The following is a 13,545-nucleotide window of genomic DNA, read 5'->3' as shown; positions in this document are numbered from 1 at the left end:
AATAAATAACATTGAAAATCTAGAATTAGATATACATTATAGTACAGATAGGATAAATTATTATACAGAAATTTGTAACTCTACAATTACTACAGGATAAAATAATTAATGAATATATCTTACGAAAAAAGTAAATCATTAAAAGATATTGAAACAAAATTTAAAAAATATCCACGCACATATAAAAATAGATTCACTAGAAACCTAATAAATCTATTAAATACATATAATCCGCGCACCCCCCTACAAAAGGTACGAAGTATCAATAACTACCTTGAAAAATACAAAAAAACTTGTCCAAGATTATCTTGATAGAATTGTTAAATACATTGTAGGCATAAGAACAAAGGAGGCTCATGAGGTAGGATAGTATGATTGAAGGAGCTTTGACTGCCAACCACAAGACTCAAAGCAAGGGTAATAATTCAAGAAAAAAGCACCCACCTTGCTAGTACTGTGGCAAAATAGGTCAGCCTCCATTTAAATGTTAGAAGAGACCAGATGCATAATGCAAGGTCTACAATGTAATTTACAAAAGTAAATCTGAAAAATATGAAGTAGATGACTAAGTCACCAAAGAAGAAGAAAAAGATCACTTATTTGTGGCAATATATTTTCTAACCAAGAAATCTAAGTTTTGGATGATTTACAGTGATTGTACAAACCACATGATATATGACAAAACTCTTTTTTAAAGAGTTTCTACCTTTGGAAAATAAGAAAGTCAGAATTGGGAATGGTGACTGTATTCCTGCAAAAGGAAAAGGGAAAGTTTCCATAATTTCATGTACAAAAATAATTTCAAATATCCTTTATGTGCCCGATATTGATAAAAGTTTGCTAAGTGTTGGCCAATTAATGGAAAAAGAATTTAAATTATTATTTGGAAAAAAATATTGTTGAATCTTTGTTCCGCTAATCATGAAATTTTACAAATTGAAATGAGAAATAAAAGTTTCCTATTTAATCCAACAAAAGGTGCACACAAGCCTTGCAAGACCAAAGATGAATTGACAGATTTGTTCAAGAGGTCAAATTCAATCAAAACTACAATCTACAATTTCTGATCCAAGGAAGAGTGTTGAAACTATGTCTCAAAAATTAAGTAGATAACTATTAGTAGTTTTAAATTATTAGAGTTCTGTATGGCTTAAACTTAGGAATTAGTTATCTCTTTGTTATTTGAATTTAAATTTAGTTGCTTATTTTTATATTTTTAAGTTAAAAATTTAGCTATAAATATATGTCTTTGAATTACTAATAAAATAATTTCCTTTGACAATACAATTGCAATATTTTTTATCTTTAAATCTTTCTGTGATATTTCTTTAATTTCAAAGATAAATACCAACAGTTATTGCTTTGTTATTCTTCAGTCTGCTTCTTTTCTTTTAATTCATGATTGTGGGTTGCTTTTCAATATTCATTTCCCAGTTCTGTTGCTCTATGCCTAGTAACATCGCCTTCTTCCGATGTCATAAACTCCCTCTCAAGATTCTTAATCCTTGATGCATTCACTAGCTTCTAGCATTTCACCCTAACAAGAAGGTCTATTTTTAATATTTTTGTCACCAAGGAATCAGTCCTACTCTCAGTAATGCTGTTGATTTCCTTTGATATATTTTTTCTTATTAGCTTTTGGCTGAAGCTATGTCTTGATTTTATATATTTTTTTCTTATTAGCTTTTGGGCTGAAGCTATGTCTTCTGATTTGGACATTCATTTTTCTCCAAAACTTCCGTACCACATATTTTCTTGCCATATACTCCAAATTTTTGTCGTATAATCAGTCCGTTCATCTTGCAACCAGATGGAAGGTACGTAGCCAAGATTCAGTAATTCCTAAATAATACTCTCTCCATTCCTAAATAAGTGCTCCTTTTGACTTCGGCACACCCTTGAATAAACTACTCACTCCTAAAAAATTAAAGATAACAACTTACCCCTAATTAAAATTTATCTTTTTTCAAGTTGACATTTATTATTATATTTAAACTCAAGGAAAAGTTGTTAAGAAATAATGCACGTGACTTGTTTTTTTTATTTTTCTCCAGTCTTTTTACATAGGACTCAATCAAATTGAAATTTCTATTTTTGGTAGAAAGCTATTAGTCATTTTTTATCTTTAGAATAGCAAATAGGAGTATTATATTATGATAATTTTGACCTACTTTCAGTTGTAATAACACTATTTAAGTTAGAAGTTGATAATAAAAAAAATACGCTGCTTTACTTTGAAAAAGGAAAAAAAAATTCCTTTTTGATAATGACAAGCCATATTCTTAAAGAACACTCAAATTCCCTTCACTTTAGCACATCGACACGAGCATTCCCCCTTCCAACAACACTTCTTCCCCTATCAATAGTACTTCTTTCCCTTATCAACAATACCCCTTTAATGATTATTACATTAGAGACAGGGTTAATTATTACATTTACAGACACCAAGTCCTACTGATACCTACTTGTGAGTCATTTTTCCCCTTTTGGCATCATAAAAAAGTAAAGACAGTAAACCAAGTTAAATAATTTGCACAAACAAGTTAACTCATGGCCACTGGGCCAACACTAACATAAATGAATAACTTATAAAAGAGAGATAGATGATAGACACAAATAGAAGTTCCATTCATATTATACCCAGGATAGGTACCATATAGTGCAATATCAAAAAAAGAATACAAAAATGAACTAGATATCCATGGAAACAATAAGGGGAACTCTTAAGATAACAAAAAAGGGGGCTTAAGAAGGTAGAGGTTTAGGGGCAAGGGATCTGAGAAACATCTACATTCTTGAACTCTCAGTATAATGAGAATTCAGAAGATGCATTGTGACGCCCTTGACTTCAGCATTCAACTCTTTGACCTCCCCTGATAGAGAAGTGACCTGTGTCTTTAATTCTGTATTTTAAGTTTTCACTGCCTCTGAAGCACTAGGTCCTTCTGATGACAGTTGTTGATTCCTCAACTTAAGATATGTAATCTTAACTTCCTTTGCATACAAATTCATTCTTAACTCATCCACCTCCACATTCAACTTCTCTTAGGCATCAATCAACTCAGATTATTAGGACAAGGTCCACACCTTTCCTTCACCACACTCATTTTCAATTAGAGTGTTTAGAGTGAACATTTACTTAGTTATTTCAGGTGTTCCCTTCTCACCAACAATCTTAAAGTGATTGAACACTCTATTAAGAAAATACTCATAAGGCATTCCATGTCTTCCTTCTTTAACATGCACAACCATGTACATATGTTCAATCATTAAGGCTGGCAGACTCCCAAGTTCAAAGTTGCTTAAACACTTCATCACAAAGAGATGAACTATAGAGGCTACAATTCTTTTTTCTGACTTAGGGAGAAACACCTTGTTCACAAACTTATACACCAATTGAAAATCACCCTTCTGGAACTTCTTTCTCACACCTTCTATAGAAGTCCCTCCCACCTTGGAAGCATCCTTCATGAATTCCACTGAAGGTTGTTGATTTTTTTATAGATTTGACTCCAATGATGGGAATATTTAGAATCTTCTCATGGGTCTCTTCATCCAATATCACCTTTTTCCTCTACACTAAGGAAGACAAACTCAAGCCATCCTTTGTAAACTCCATAGTGTAGTAGAATTACCTAACTTCATTCTTAAACACAGAGGGAACTGATTTCTCAAAGAGGTGTAACCATTCATGATGTATTAGATACTTCACCAACTACCATCCTTAGTTGTTCATAGATCCTAAGGTTAAATACCCCTTCCAAACAAGACATTTCTCTCCTCTGTTGACAATATTTACTTATTCTTTTGTACTTTTCTCATTTTAGAGCCGCTTCCTGACTCTTTTTTTGCAACATTCTCCTTCATGGGACCAAGTCCCTCAGGAACTTTCCTTTTCACTATAATGTGCTTCTTTGGAATAACAAATTTTGGTTTACTTGGGAGGACCTGGACCTCCTTCCTTCTTGAACTTTCTTACTCTTTTTCTATCGTAGCAATAACATCAGCATCAATTTTCTTATCTCTTTTTCCCAATATCAACTACTTTAACATTTTCTTTATCAATCATTATTCTCCTTTCAGCCTTCTTCTCTTAGTTGTGGCTATTTTGTTGGATTTGATGGCATCTCTCAATATTTTCTTCTCCACACTTCTAGTGATATAAGACTTGACCACTTTCATTAGGTTCATCAGCTTTCTCTTTTTTGTTACTTTCTCTTTCCCTCTGCATAGCCCATCTTAGAGGTATACCATTATCATCATCCATAGGAGGCTGCACAACTATATTAGGACACACAATAGAAGTATGGGTTGTGTCAAAAGTTAGGAGTGAAGGGTTATCAATAATATTTTCTTCTATCCCAACTGAACTCCCTCTTAGATTACTAGCCAGCAATGTCAGGCTCTTAACCACCTAACCTTCTCTTTCTAATACAATACTAAATGGGTTCGACTTTTTGATTGGAATATCCTCCTTGAACAATTAAGCAAAAGTACAGTTGAATTCTGATAGAGTAGGAGAACCTAGTTTTTTGGGTTTTCAAAGGAAGTATCCATTTTGGGGTTTCTAAGGGAGTAGTATTTGTAGGGAATTCAGTCTTTATGGGTGACCCAAAAGCCTCGCTAGTGTCAACCACAATGTCCCTTTCTTGATTTGGTTTCGCAATTTCAGAGATTTTATCCATAGTGGATTTCACCATGGACACAGGTGATGAAGAAGGAACTAAGAAAGGGTTTTCAATGGAGGGTGTGGGGGAGTTAATGGTTTCTAATTTTTTTGATTGTCTTGAAGAAGACGATTTTTTAGACATTTTGATTTTTAGGAAAGAAAACTTAAAGACAAGGAAAGAAATTTTGAAGAGATGAGGACGATCTTTGTATAAGAGTTTAGAGGTAATTTAGGATATAGTGAATAAGAAGAGGGATTTTGATTTGGTTTTAAAAGTTAGAGGTGCAATGTTTGAACTTAAAGAACAACTGACTTGTCTGGTACTAATTTGTGCACACTTTAATTTTACAAAATTTGGCAACTTTCAGGCATGTGCGAAAGGATATGTGGCTTTTTAGAACAGTCATTTTATGAAATTTTTAAGAAAGACATATATGATACTAACCTATGGGATGGGACCAGGTCCCTCTCTTTCTTGAAGAAATTTTCTTATTTGATGTCTGTCTCATTATCTCTCATTTAAAGGTTGCTTACCATGTGTGTATACCTAAAAGGGTATGGTACTGAGTTAGGCCAATGTTCAAAAATTGAAAAAAGGATAACTGCCCCCTAATCATAGCCAAAATTTGAGAAATTTGACCTACTAAGATAGGTTAATTCATCTTGATCAGACCCAATCTTAGCCCGTTCTTCACAAATTGCTCTTTGTGGAGGGCATTTATGACGATATAAACTACTTGATCTTTAGTCATACAAAACTTCATACATATTTCACTTTTTTTAATACTATCCCTCAAGAAATAATGTCTTACATCAACGTAATTTTCCCCTTGTGCTACACAGGGTTCTTTGCTATATTTAGAGCATTTGTGTTGTCACATATTAGTGCAATAGTGTGAGTAACAATTCCAAAATCCTTTAGCTATTATTTCATTTAAAGTAATTGAGAACAACATGAAGCTATATCTACTTATTCAGCTTTTGTAATAGATAAAGAAACTGAATTTTGCTTTTTAGGACCCCATGAAATAAGAGATAAAATAAGAAAATGAGTCATTCCAGAGGTACTTTTTCTATCCACTAAGTACCCAACATAGTCAACATTAGCATACCCAATTAAATTAGAACTGTCTCTTGAAGGATAGAACAGGACCATGTCCTCTGTTCCTTTCAAATATCTAAGAATTCTCTTGGCAGTATTTAAATAAGACTCCTTTGGATAGGACTAAAATTTGGTACACATACCCACAATGAACACTATATTAGGCCTACTAGCAATAAGATATAGTAAGGATCCAATGATCCCTCTATACATGGTCTCATTAACTGAGGGACCAGGTTCATCAATATCCATTTTGGAGCTAGTTGAGTATCAATGGGCTTGGTACCCCATGTTAAATTTCTTTAGCAACTCCTTGATGTATTTTCTTCACAAATAATGGTGCCTTGAGGTGTTTTCTTAATCTACAGCCTAAGAGAGAAGCTTAACTTACCCATCATATTCATCTCAAACTCACTTCCCATTAGTTTAACAAATTCTTGGCATAGGGACTCAAAAGTTGCTCCAAATATGATGTTATCAACATAAATTTGCACAATCAGCAAGCTATTTCCTCTAACTTAAGAATAAAAGTGTTGTCAATATTTTCTCTCTTAAAACCATTTTTAGAAGAAACTTCGATAGTCTTTCATACCAAGCTCTAGGAACCTGCTTTAACCTATAAAGATCTTTATAAAATTTCAGCACATGATGTGGAAGATAAATATCTTTAAAACCTAGAGGTTGCTTGACATAGACTTCTTCTTTTAGATTTTTATTTAAAAATGCACTTTTCATATCCATTTGAAATAGTTTAAAACTCATATATGTAGCATAGGCAATAAAAATTCTGATTGCCTCCATTGTAGCAACAGGGGCAAAATTTTCATCATAATTAATTCCTTCTTCCTGATTATATCCTTGTACAACCAGCCTTGCTTTATTTCTAATGATTATGCTATGTTTATCTTGCTTATTTCTATACATCCATTTTGTCCCAATAATAGTTTTGTCAACAAGTCTGGGGACCACTTTGCTTCTTTCAAATTGATAAAGTTCTTCCAACGTAGCATTGATCCAGCCAATAATTTTAGGGCTTCTTTCACATTTTAGGCTCAATTTGGGATATGAAAGATGAAAAATTCATAAAATTTCTTGCTTTTTCCCTAGCTTGCATTCTTGATTCTAGTGGAGAAATTAGATTCTCAAGAAGGTGATATAACTTATGCTTCCAGTTCGACCTTCGTGTGGATGATTGTGGTCTACTAGGACTAGTTCTTAGGGGATATGGTACTTAGTTCCTTGTTGAGACTCATCTATGTCAAGAATTTTCAACTAAGGACCCGTTTCTTCCCCTTCTTCTTTATCTGCAACAACATCATATTGAGTATTTTGTTCTTGAACCACAACTTCTATTGAACCATTCCTTTGAATGAGAATTAGTTCATCCATATTAGTATTGTCACTTTAAAAAGGATTCTTCATGTTTCCTGATCAATCAAAGATGATGTGCACACTTTTTTCTACACATAGGATCTTTTTTTGTAGAGTTTATTGGCTTTACTAGTTGAGGAGTAGCCTATAAATACTCCTCCATCACTTGTTAAGTAAAACTTTCCCAACTTATCTTTGCCTTGTTGAAGATAAGTTCATAAAGATTCTTGTTGGGAATAAACCTGATTAGACATCTGTTGGTACCATAGCATGCAGTGTTGACAGATTTTACCCTAAAAGACTTACAAAGACCACCATCTATCAACATAGTTCTAGCAATGTCAATTAGTGGCCTGTTCTTTTTTTCAACCACTCTATTATTGTAGAGTTCTTGGAGCTGAGAAGTTATGACTGATACTATTTTAAACTATGTTCCATGATCATACCTAATTCTAGCTATCTTGCTATTGAGCTTAACTTGAATTTGCTTGGAAAAAATGACCAAGACTTCATATGCTTCATCCTTAGTTCTCAGGAACATGGTCTAAGTAAATCTAGAGTAGTCATCCATAATAACAAAAACATATATCTCCACTCCTCTATTTTAAACCTTAACAGGTCCACACAGATCCATATGTAATAATTCAAGGGGTCTTGTAGTATTCACCTGTTTCTTCTACTTGAATAATGACCTGGTTTGTTTTCCTTTGGCATAAGCATTACACATCTTGGTGTCTAAAAACTGTAACTTTGGAATACCATGAACCAGGTCCTCTGATATTAGTTTGTTAAGAAGAGAGGAGCTTACATGACCTAATCTTCTATGCCATAGATCAACATTCTCACTTTGAGCACGTAAGCAAGTCAATTCACATCCAGGGACTGATTCTAAATTAGATATGTACATGTTCTTACAGATTTAGCCCTAACAATAACATTCCCAGTTTTTAGGCTAGTTACGGTACACCAATCGAATAAGAACTTCACTTAATTTTCTTTATCAAAAATTTAAGACAGACTTAGCAAGTTGTACTTCAAGCCACTCACATATTATACATCTTCAATAGTATGATTTAATGATTTCCCAATTTTTTCAATACCCAGAATATAACCTTTCTTTCCATTGCCAAAAGAGAGACATCCACCTTGAAGTGCCTTTAGTGGAAGAAAACAGTAAGTTCTTCAAGTCATATTCTTGAGCATTCACTATCCATGAACCAGCTTTGACTACTTTTCCCGACTCCCACCTACATATAGAGATCATTTATTAGATTTGGAAATCCACTTAAGTCTGAGTTCCTAGTAGGGAGATAGGGGAGTGATCACAACTTTTTGAGGTTTGTCAAGGGACTAGATCCCTTGGTAAGTGACTGTATCTACTGAACATGCTTAGAAAAATTTATTTATCTCTAAGCATTGCCTGATAGTCCTCATTTTTATGACTATTCATTCCACAATGGGTGTATAGAGGGTTGTTAGCTACACAGATACATTCTCTATGAGGCTTGAAAGGGGGAATGTTGTGTTGACACCCTCTACCTCTACCATTATTCATACCCTGATTAATCAAATTTACAAGAATCTATAGGCAGGTAGTAGATTTGTTAAGATCTTCTCTTATGCGGACCATGTCTATTTTTAGCTCATTATTCTTTTAATGAGCGGACATGAGAAGCTTTTAATAATTATTCAAATTCTCCTCAGGTTTAAGTTGCAACCTGCTAGCTTTCCTTTTTCCTTTACCATCAGATTTAGCTAACTTCCCCAATTTTTCTAATAATTCCTTGTTTTAAGAATTTAATTTTATAGAATGTTCTTCTAGCTCAGACAACTAAATAGTTAGGGCTACTTTTTCATAATCTAGAGTTTCTACTTTATCTTCAAGTAGATCCTTTTCAGTAGTGAGATCACATACAAAGTTAGTTAATACATTTGTAAGTTTCTTTAACTTCTTAGAAGTATAATCATTCAAATTTTGCTTAAATTTTCTTCATCATCAGATCTGGCCATGAGAGCAAAGAGAGAATTATAGGTAGTTTAGCCATCTCCCACAACCAGAATAGAGACATCTTTAGGATTTTTTTATTCAACTAACTCATTTGATGAGTCTCTCTAGGCAACTAAGGCTTGCTTCACCATATAGTTAGCAAAAATTTTCCTTCTAAACTTTCAGGGACCCGGTCCTTCTTCTTTGCTTTCTCTCCTCATGACTTAAGATATTCTTGATAGTCCACCTTGTGTAAGTGAAAATCCTTGATGAAATGTCCAAATTTGCCATATTTGTTACAAACCTCATTTGCACCTGCTGGCCTACTGCTGTTGTCCTTCTTTTGAAACTTTCCACTTTTCTTCATAGCCCTGATGGACTTTCTAGTTAGGTAGGAAACATCTTCATCTTCCGTATAGACTTAGATTTTGAAGATCTTAAAGCCAAATATTTTTCCTTTTTAGGCTCTTTCTTCTCTTGATCTTGTTGTTTCTTCAGTTCAAAGGTCTTTAGATTTTTAATTAATTCATCTATGGTGCGCATTTTTAGATCTCTAGCTTCAAAAATTGCGTTAAGCTTACTCTCCCATGACTTAGAAAAAACTCCCAATATCTTCCTCACTTGTTTATTAAGTGGAATCACTTCACCAAGATAATGTAATTCATTTGTGATTGAGGTAAATCTAGTATGCATTTCCTGAATGGTTTAATTTTCTTCATAGTGAAGGCTTCATATTGAGTGGTTAGCATATCTACCATGAATTCCTTAACTTGACTCGTTCTCTCATGAGAAGTCCTTAGACAGTCCCAGATTTTCTTAGCACTCTCACAGGCAGAAATACGATTGTATTCATCCAGCTCTATCCCACAGACAAATAGCTTCTTAGCCTTGAAATTCTTTTCAATCTTTATATAATCTTCTTCATTATACTCTCTTAGTTTTAGCAACCAACCTGGTCATTTCTCCTTAACTTTTTTCACATGAACATGAGTTCCATCAAGTATCACATCCCATAGCTTACTATTTTCATCCATGGTAAAATCATACATTCTTGTTTACCACCAACCATAGTATTAACCATTCAATCGAGGTGTTCTGGTGGTTGACTATCCTTCCTCAAGATTTGATGGTGCAAGCATTATTAAGGATCCACAATAGGTGTTAATAGTTTAGAGTGCGCCGCTCTGGTACTAATTGATGAATCATAAGAGTTCACAACCACTAAGGGACCAGTTCCCTAAGAAGTAATAAGTAATAGTAAAATAGGAACCCAAAGTAAATACTTAAAGTAAATCACCATAAATGATTTTTATGTGAAAACCTCTTACCACAACCTCTCCTCACAGGCTTTATCAAGCTCCACTATAATTAAACAACTCTTTATTATAGACTCAAAATGGACTTAACTCTAAGTACTAAGGATTGCAATATCTCTATTGCAACCTTCTTTAGACAACTCTTGTCTCACCTCTTTCCCAGTTGACTAACTCTAGCTAACCCATCTTAGGTAACTCTACCTAAGTAAACTCACTACAAAATTAAGAGAAGATATTTACTCAAAACACTGGAGTAAATCAGCTTCTAGAATATGACTCAAGAAAAATAACACTAAATACCAAAGAAATTTTGAGATCTTGAGCCTTAGGATTTTTGCTGCCTCAACAAGATATATCAATTGCAAAAATTGCTCAAACAATATTGCTCCTTTTTGTAAAAAAAAGAGTGTATGAATCTTGATAGGAATTTGATTGGATCAGGTGTCTATTATTATACACTATGCACCTGCACAGTAATTATGCTATAGGAAAAAACTGTACAAAGTGTGATAGAGTACAATTGTCCTTTAGCAAAGCACATAACAAACCTGGTCCTTCAGCATGTAGTCACCATCAAAAAATGAAACAATAATTTTCCACTTTTGATGATGACAAACCATATTCTTAAAGAGCACTCAAATTCCCTTCACTTTAGCACATCCACACAAGCATTCCCCCTATCAAAAACACTTCTTTCCTCTGTCAACAGTTCTTCCTATCAACAGTACTTCTTCCCCCTATCAACAATATTTCTTTCATGACTATTAAATTAGAGACCGAATTGATTATTGCATTAGAGAGACTAGGTCCCATTGATGCCTACCTTTGAATCAAGCTTTTAATGTAAAGTATAGCTGTAATATGCCGGTAATATATGGGTTCTCCCTCATTAGTGTTTTAAAAAGGAACCTTTAAGGCCATATAACGTCAATCCCATTAAGTCTAATAAGTTAAATAAGAGTATTTGTATTTGTACATATTTAATTATATAAATATCTAAAGGACTTGGACTTGGGCTTGATCGTAAGCTGAGCTAGATTTTTAATTAAAATTTTGTTCTCATATTTATTTTTTAATAAATAAATAAATAATAAAGACTTCTATTTTATTTTTAGAATAGTTGTGTCTATTAAGAGAAAAGTTTCATCTGTTTAGAATTATTGTATCTGTTCAGAAAAGTTGTAACTGTTCAGAAAGTTGTGATTTTTTAGACTTTATAAATATGAATGAAAATTCAGAAGTAGTGTATTCAATTTAAAAATATATTTTTGGGCTTTGTTGTATACTAATAGAGGATTGTTTATAATACCTAAAGAATAAACGGGCAATAACTCTTGAAAGATACTGATCTTTCACGTCTCAAAGAAATAATTTTCTATTTTTCATCTTGTTATTTCTAATATTTACTTTATACAGTATGAGATTCTATTTCTGAGGATGTTGGTCCAACATTAAGAATAATTGCTTAAAAACCTACCTTCCCTTGAAGGAATCAAGAAAAATGAAATCAGGGACTTTTGAGCTTCTCAAAATCCATTTATGGATATTAGACCAGGTGATATCTATAATACAAGTAAAGTAATTGAAGGAAAGTAACTTGATTTGCCGAAACAGGCAGAAATTAATCTGAACAAGAAATAATGGTCAATTGGACCTATTGTGCCTACTAACTCGATCATATCTCAAATAGGAACAAGATATGATTGGAGTGGCTGAACAAACATACTCCAAACTCGGTTCTTTATATATCTTTCAAAATATCTACTTTATTTTTTTATAGAGAAATCAAGGAGCTCGTGATGAGATTAGAACAAATCAAATAGAAGTTCATATGGGTGTTGAGATATGCGGATAGAGAAGATATCTTTATTGGGGAAACTAAAAAAATTAAGGTTCCTAAAGGGTTTGAGGAAAGGGCAAAGAAGTAGGCTTAGTGGTAAGAGAATGGTTACCATAACCAAAAATCTTAGCTCATTCTTCAATATCCGATTTCATGATTCATTGTGGCTGGAACTCTTGCATCGAGAGTATTACTATGGGGGTGCCTATAGTTTCTAGGCCTATGCACTCTGACCAACCGAGTAATAGTTTCTTGGTGACAGAAATATTAAAAATAGGTCTAATTATAAGGGAGTGAGAGAAACGTGAGGGGATAGTAAGTACATCCATTATTGAGAATATAGTGTGGAATTTGATGGAATCAAAAGAAGGCGATATGATTAGAAAAAAGAGCATAAGAACTGGGAGAGTTCATAAGGTGGTCCATAGAGAAAGGGGGTACTTCTCGATAGAGATGGATTCTTTTACCACGTATAGCACAAGATAGACTTGCTTTTCACTAGAATTTTAAAGTACTTTGGTTACTTTCATATTCATTTAAGTTCATCGGTCATTTATCTACTTCTTCGCTCAAATTAGCTTATGCTACTTATATTTTTTTGATCTTTGGAAAGTCAAATGAGATGATTTCTTTGGATTACTCTCTTAAAAGTTATGAGGAGAAAGATCTTTGTATACATTTTTTTGCATATGCTAAAATTATTGTATCCATATGTCCTAAATTAGACTATTTTATCACAAAAAACTTTGCTCATGAATTTCTGTTGGTATTCATAGTGAATATTTAGTCAACTATTGTGAATATATTTTAGGTACATACTAGATATTTTTTTCCTTGTTGAAATTCATTGTGAATATTTAGTCAATTATTGTGAATATATTTTAGGTACATATTAGATTTTTTTTTCCCTGTTTTTGGATGTACACAATATTTTCTCCCCTTTTATTATGTAGGATTATTGTATTAGGTTGGCTGACACATATGTATAAATAAGGGCATTTTATACAGAGGATTCATCAAGTAATAAGAAGAAAAATTTTAAACTTTGCTTTGTTTATTTTTACATAATATCAAGAGCAGATTTTTTAATTTCAATCCTTAATTTCTGACTTCTTCTTTGTTATTTTTTTTTTAAAGACGACTGACGTTGTATCACCTTCACAATCACCTTCTGTTGTTAATACTTCACAATTTGAAAGAAGTGGTAGTGTCCCTGCAATCAATGTAGTGAACTCTACACTTTCTACATTCACCTTCTGA

At 33.1% G+C, this 13,545-nt stretch overlaps 1 pseudogene; it reads left to right on the top strand.

The window, feature by feature from the left end:
- The window catches only part of LOC124898452, a 37,500-nt pseudogene extending 23,955 nt beyond the window's left edge, over positions 1-13,545 (top strand).

The sequence above is a fragment of the Capsicum annuum genome, chromosome 5, assembly GCF_002878395.1.
Source record: "Capsicum annuum cultivar UCD-10X-F1 chromosome 5, UCD10Xv1.1, whole genome shotgun sequence".
Classification (NCBI taxonomy): Eukaryota; Viridiplantae; Streptophyta; class Magnoliopsida; order Solanales; family Solanaceae; genus Capsicum; species Capsicum annuum.
Note: the sequence above shows the minus strand (reverse complement) of the source record. Positions and strands in the feature narration are given on the sequence as shown.